Below are 7,688 nucleotides of genomic sequence, written 5' to 3'. Positions count from 1 at the left end.
GACATCCTTATTCCTTTACTCAAATCCACTCGCTATGAAGCCCAACATACCATTTTCCTTCTTAACCGCCTGCTGCACCTGCATGCTTACCTTCAGCGACTGGTGCACAAGGACCCCCAGGTCTCGTTGCACTTCACCTTCTCCCAATCTATTGCCATTCAGATAATAATCTGTCTTCCTGTTTTTGCCACCAAAGTGGATAACCTCGCATTTATCCACATTATACTGCATCTGCCATGCATCTGCCCAATCACCCAACCTGTCCAAATCATACTGGAGTTTCTCTGCATCCTCCTCACAGCACACACGCCCACCCAGCTTTGTGTCTTCTGCAAACTTGGAGATATTACATCTAGTTCCTTCGTCTAGATCATTAATATATAGAGGAAACTCTTTTATCCGGCACCGATGGGACCAGCGCGGTGCCGGTTGATTTAAAAGTCCGGATTACGGAGAGGTATAGTTACTAAGGTACGAGAGCCCCGTACACGGCCACAGATCCAGGAGTCCCTGTTGCACGGCCACAGGTGCAGGAGCCCCGGCTACACGGCCGCAGATCCAGGAACCCCTGTTGCACGGCCACTAATATAAATGTAGCCTGGCGAAATGGAGCAGCACAGGACACGAACTTTTGTTTTTGGGGTTTTTTATTCTGTATTAATAACTTGGGTCTAGGTTTAGGATGAAATTGTAAATACATAAAACACAGTCGACAAAATACGGCAGTGGCTTGCTGCAAAACAGAACATGAGGCAAACCACAGGTGAAGGCAGTTAATTAACTAACAATCATTATACAAAACAAAACATATCATACCATACATTCGTATGTCCCGTTATCACTTGTCACCTCTTACAAGCAAACAGAAAGTATTAAACTCGTTCGAAACGTAGCCCCAAGGACTCAACAACAATTTTAACAAAGGTTAACACCAGCACATGGTGGGACAATCTACAAGCATCCCCGTGATATCGAGTGATTTGGGAAACAATATCACTTTAAAACTATGTCTGGCTGCACTAAATGCTGTTTTAGTTGTACTTTACGCAGACTAAGTTCATTTCAAAAGTCATATTCACCCCAACTCTCCTCAGAGCACACCCCCCACGCTGGATCTAGAAAATGGAGGCTGTGAAGAAAGGGGAGGTTCCTTTGGCATCACATGGCCTTACCCATAACCCTTTTCTCCTTTTTTCAAATTCTAAAGGGGAAAATGAACCGCGCCATCTAGTGGACTTAAATATTCACTGCATTTTCCCACTTGGCTACATTCTCCCCTGCTTTAAAGTCAACGTCCTCGGTGACTTAGCACCCGTTTTTCACTTCTTTTACAGCTTCTCGAAAAAATGCAGTACCCAGACTCGATAAAACATGAGAGAACACCTCAGGACTGAGTGAGACTGCATTACAGGCTGACTGAGGCAAATGGTATGGGTTAGGGTTTACCCCAGCATTGGCTCTTTTAGTTCTGCGAGGAGCCGGAATGGGTACCTCAACCTCAGTCCCACACTCAGAAGGGTCTGAATGCTCTGGCTCAGAAACAGCCTCTGATTCCTGTACATCTTGGGTGTTACCAACAGGATCATTGTTTACTTTTTCCTCCTGAGTTAACTCTGGATAGGTGACTTCCTCTACCACAACAAACTCAGTATCAGAGGGCTCTGGCAACGATTCTGTCAAAAGAGTGACAGGGGGTACGGTGACAGGGGACTTGGTTCTCGTCCGCCTAGGCTCAGGGACAGGGGTAACACATGGCCTAAGATTAACTCTATGGACCCTTTTTAAAGGACCGCCCTCTACAGGCTCAACTGCATGTGTAGTACCCTGTACCTCCACCACTCTGTACACAGTAGGACCCCACGCATCCTGAATTTTGTTCCTACCCAAAGGCCTGTGTCGTAAGTATACCAACTGACCCACCTCAATGGTTGGACAGTACACTTTGTCTTTGTTAAGTTCAATTCTTTGAGCTGATTTCTTTTCAGTGTACTCTCTTGCCCTTGCATGTGCCTCCTTCAAACGCTCTTGGTGGACAACCAACCACTCATGTTTCTTGTCTAACACTTGCTCCTGACCTAATAAAGCATCTACAGGAAGGTGTGGATGAACCCCGAAAAGCAGATAGTACGGTGAGTAGCCAGTCGTAGCATGGGGTGTTACATTGTAGGCATACACCAACTCAGATAAGTGCTCAGGCCAGCGGCGCTTCTTTTCTGGAGGCAGTGTACGCAAAAGATCATGTAAAGATCTGTTGAATCTCTCACATTGAGCATTTCCTTCTGGGTGGTGTGGGGTAGTGCGGGTTTTCTTTACACCATAAAGCTTACACAGCTCGGCAATGATTTCACTCTCAAAATTTCGACCTCTGTCTGAATGCAATCTTTCTGGGACCCCATACTTCATGAACCACTCTTTGAGAAGGACTTTTGCCGTGGTATCAGCCTTTTGGTCCCGAGTAGGGAAGGCTTGTGTGAATTTAGTGAAAACATCGGTCACCACTAACACATTCTCACGACCATCGGAGGCCGGTTCCAGCATGGTGAAATCTACAGCAACTACTTCAAGGGGCCGGGAGGCTAGAAATGATTTCATAGGGGCATGTATCTTGGGGTGGGGCATTTTTGTCAAAACACACCTCTCGCATTTCTTGACCCACTGTTCCACATCCCCATACATCCCAACCCAAAAACATCTCTGTCTCAAAAGGTTCTGTGTGCGCTCTATTCCCTGATGGCCCATACGATCATGCACACCTTCAAGCACGACTTCTTTCAAACAAGAGGGCAGTAGTAGCTGGTGACACTCACCAACATGGACATCCTCGATTACACGGTACAACAAACCATCTTGCTCACAAATACGGGGCCACTGCTTTAACGTGGATAATACTAGCTTGGATAACTGCGACCTCTCCTTGTAAGTTGGCCTTCGCTGCTCACCCCAAAACTTCCTAAACACGCTGAGGGTGGGGTCTGTGTCCTGAAACTTACGTAGTTCCTCTTTAGAGTAACCGGGAAGTGTTGGTGTGTTACCCTGCGACTCACTACGCTCAGTACTTTCTTCTGCGTCCGAAACACGGATCTGTCTGACTTTACAGCACTTGACTCCTGCTGTCCCTAAGTCTGGTCCTAGAGCTGTTCCCTTGTGAGTGACATTACATATGGCCACACAACCATCATAGTCCGCATCCCCACTGTCTGACTCGGGCTCCCCTGCTAACGGCTGCCTAGAGAGGGCATCTGCTGCTGCATTACAGCGGCCTGGGCGGTACTTGACGTCAAAGTCAAAAACAGCTAACTGAGCCACCCATCTTTGCTCAACAGCACCTAACTTAGCTGTAGAAAGGTGACACAGGGGGTTGTTATCTGTTATGACAGTGAACTTGGAACCTAGAAGGTAACCTCGAAATTTCTCTGAAACAGCCCATTTGAGGGCGAGGAGCTCTAGTTTCATACTGCTGTAGTTTCTGTCATTTCTTTCAGCATTACGGAGCCTCCTACTGGCATATGCTATCACTCTCTTCCTATCTCCCTGCTGCTGGTGGAGGATGGCACCTAATCCTAGGTTACTGGCATCCGTCTCTACAATAAAAGGCTGAGTGAAATCTGCGTAACCTAACACTGGAGCACTGATCAGCTTTTCTTTCAGCTGTTCGAAAGCAGCTTGGCACGCCGCTGTCCATGAACCTTCAAACAACCGTTTTGCTTTTGCTGGGCTGTCTTCCCTAAGGCATGCATTGACTACGTCATGGAGAGGGCCAGCTCGTTTAGAAAAATCCTCAATGAACCTCCTGTAATAACTACAGAAACCAAGAAATGACCTCAGATCTTTGACTGTACTGGGGACCGGCCACTTCTTTACGGCGGCAATTTTCTCTGGATCTGTCCCTATACCCTCCCCTGAAATTTGATGCCAAGGAACCTGACTTCCTGCTGCAGGAAGTGACACTTTTCAAGCTTTACTTTCAAACCTGTCTCTTTCAGTCGTCTTAGAGCTGTCTCAAACCTCTCTAAATGGTCCGGGAAGGTCTGAGAGAACACAAGGATGTCATCTAAATACACTAATAGGATGTGGAACACTAAGTCGCTCATAGTCGCTTGCATAAGTCGTTGAAAAGTCGCAGGTCCATTACAGACACCAAAAGGCATTCTGAGGTACTCAAAAAGGCCAAAAGGAGTTGTAAAAGCAGTCTTAGGCCTGTCACTTTCACGAACAGCAACCTGGTGGTACCCACTTGCAAGGTCAATGGTCGAGAAGAACTTTGCACCATGAAGGGCATCAAAACTCTCGTCAATGCGGGGCAAAGGAAATGCGTCACGTCTGGTTTTTGAGTTTAGTTTCCTAAAGTCAACACATAGTCGTATGTCTCCATCAGTCTTACGAACTACCACTATGGGTGAAGCGTATGAACTATTGCTCTCCTGGATGACACGCTTTCTTAAAAGCTTAGTGATGTGGTCCCTCACCTCTTTGTACAGTGTAGGTGGGATACGACGGTATGGCTCTGTAACTGGTGCGTCATCTACCAAGTTAATCTCATGCTCAACTTTATCAGTGTAGCCTAGGTCCTCATCCTTAAAAGCAAATACTTCCGAATACCTGGCTAAAAGTGCACCTAACTCTGCTTGTTGGCCCTGTGTGCCACCTATGTGTAGTTTGTCCAAAAGCAACTGAATGTCTTGGTCTGTCATCTGTCCTTCTTTTCTGCCAACAGTTACTTCCTCTGTGTCAGCGGAGATGCGTTGAAATCGCACCTCACAGGAGTCCTTGTCTACACACTCTGCCTGAGTCGGAATACCAAGCCTGGTCCTGGGGCTTAACCACACATCCTCCTCAGAGAAATTTACCACCTGCACTGGAAATAAATGTCCCTTTGATTCAACTAGAGTGGGGACAACTACCAGGCCACCTGGCAATGGTGTGTTACCTGGCTCCAACAGCATTTTAGTGCTGCCACCTGACTGAGTTTTAAGTCCCTTTACATAGACTGTAGCTATGGAAGACGCAGGCACATGTACAGCACCCCTACCAGCTACACGGACAGAAGATGACTTTGGAGTGATGTTACACTGTTGTACTTGCTGAAATGCTTCCCTCCAATCTGAATCCAACTTTCCCCCTAGAGTAGTGTCAAACTCAGCATGAACTAGTTGTCTGCATCGGCTGATGATGTTCATACCAATAAGACCTGGTGCTGCAGGCTGTGACTGCTGATGCTCTTTGACTACCAGGAAACCACATTCGGGTAAGGTTATGCCCATAGTTTCAACGTCTAACTCAAGGTAGCCCAAGTAGGGAATGTCCAACCCGTTGGCGGCAGTGATCTTAAGCCACCCGGTTGTAGGCAGCATATCCTCATCCCTCCCAAGTAAGTGCTCTCTGAAAAAAACTTCAGTAATAGTGCTGACTTGGCTCCCGGTATCCAGTAAACAGTTAGCAGTAACCCCCCCAATCTTGAGATCTACTACTGGACATTTACCTACTGCACGGTCAAGAAATCTGTCACGAATACCAGTACTGTTCTGAGAGCCTGCAGGTTTTCCTCGCATTGCCCGGCTCATGGCAATCGAGGGAGTTAGTTTTCCTGCACCCCAGCCAGCATTGGTGGATGTGTTTGCTACCTCGTGCTTCTGAGGACACTGTTTGGCAATGTGCCCCGCCCCGTTGCACTTAAAGCAAGTAGGCTGACCTTCATCAGTGAACTTTGGCTTGGCTCTAGGTTTCCCAACCTTGTCATTACCCGTGTTTTCCTTCTGTAGAGCAAGACCCCGTACTGCCTCTGTTAGTTCCCCGATAGCTTTACCCTGTTCCGCCACCACTTTAAGAACATCCTGTAAAGTGACAGCCTGGCTGCCTGGTACCCCAATGGCAGAACACTGAAGATCCCTCCCCTACTGTCACACACTACATTCTTGCTCTTTGCAACTTTAGTGCTACAGGGCTGGTCTTCTAAGGACCATAAGACAGCTTCCTCACGTACATCGAACAGGGTAGACTGGGGGTTGTCTCGTACAAACTTGCGCAACTCTCTCCGGAGTGAGGGATCTCTAACACCATCAACAAATCTGTTTCTGACAACCCGTTTTGTGTCCGGCACAGCATCAGGTGATTGCTTTACCAAAGTTCTAATAATCTGAGAGAGTGCATGTGAGTATTCTCGGAAATCTTCACCCTCTTCTTGCTTGCGTCCATAGAAAGTTTCTAACAGCTGAGACTCACTGCGTTTTTCGGTGAAAGCCCCCCTTAGGTAACTGAACAGGTCACTGGGCTGCTTAGACTCTCCACCCAACCGTAACCTAATTTCCTGTAGGGCTGCCCCCCTCAACAAAGATCGAATGAAATCTACCTGCTCTGCAGGAGTCTGATCTCTAGCTCGTAGTACACTTTCAACCTCTTCAATGAACTCATCAACTGAACGACTATCTTTGGATACCTCACCACTGAATGGTTGGATCTGACGCTCTCTGGGTACATACACATATGACTTGGTTGCCCCATTACCTAGAGTGGCAATAATTTCCATTGCTTGGTCATGGTGTTTTTTCAACTCTGAAATCTGTGCCTTGAGTTGATCTATCTGGTTGCCCTCACCCACACTCGAGGTATTGTCCTCACCATCCGAATTGTGAGCTCCACCCGCCTCCTCAGGAGGGTCTAACATTTTGACTCAGTTCACAAGTCCCTGACAGTCACTGAATGGGATGGCCGCTGCGACGATTCTTCTCCAATGGTGTCCCTCCTCGGTGCCTTGATGGGTCCTCTCCCAGATTGGTCCTGGCGCCCTCTGGATCCCGTCTGTCTGGTCTGGTCCTCCTTAGCAACCCCAGGCAGCACTCTCCGTCCGTCTCCAGGTCCACTTGGCACCACACCGCTCTTCCCCCACTGCCGTATTTTATGTAACTTTCCCAAACCTGACAAACTCCAAGCTAACAGACCCCACTCCTGGTACCAAAATGTGTAGCCTGGCGAAATGGAGCAGCACAGGACACGAACTTTTGTTTTTGGGGTTTTTTATTCTGTATTAATAACTTGGGTCTAGGTTTAGGATGAAATTGTAAATACATAAAACACAGTCGACAAAATACGGCAGTGGCTTGCTGCAAAACAGAACATGAGGCAAACCACAGGTGAAGGCAGTTAATTAACTAACAATCATTATACAAAACAAAACATATCATACCATACATTCGTATGTCCCGTTATCACTTGTCACCTCTTACAAGCAAACAGAAAGTATTAAACTCGTTCGAAACGTAGCCCCAAGGACTCAACAACAATTTTAACAAAGGTTAACACCAGCACATGGTGGGACAATCTACAAGCATCCCCGTGATATCGAGTGATTTGGGAAACAATATCACTTTAAAACTATGTCTGGCTGCACTAAATGCTGTTTTAGTTGTACTTTACGCAGACTAAGTTCATTTCAAAAGTCATATTCACCCCAACTCTCCTCAGAGCACACCCCCCACGCTGGATCTAGAAAATGGAGGCTGTGAAGAAAGGGGAGGTTCCTTTGGCATCACATGGCCTTACCCATAACCCTTTTCTCCTTTTTTCAAATTCTAAAGGGGAAAATGAACCGCGCCATCTAGTGGACTTAAATAGTCACTGCATTTTCCCACTTGGCTACATAAAGTAAAACTTACCTGAACCTACTTTTGAACTTTGCCGGTAAAAAGAGAGTT

The sequence above is a fragment of the Somniosus microcephalus genome, unplaced genomic scaffold (assembly GCF_052327205.1).
Source record: "Somniosus microcephalus isolate GS21.2 unplaced genomic scaffold, FLI_Smic_1.0 unresolved_chr2, whole genome shotgun sequence".
Taxonomy (NCBI): domain Eukaryota; kingdom Metazoa; phylum Chordata; class Chondrichthyes; order Squaliformes; family Somniosidae; genus Somniosus; species Somniosus microcephalus.
Note: the sequence above shows the minus strand (reverse complement) of the source record.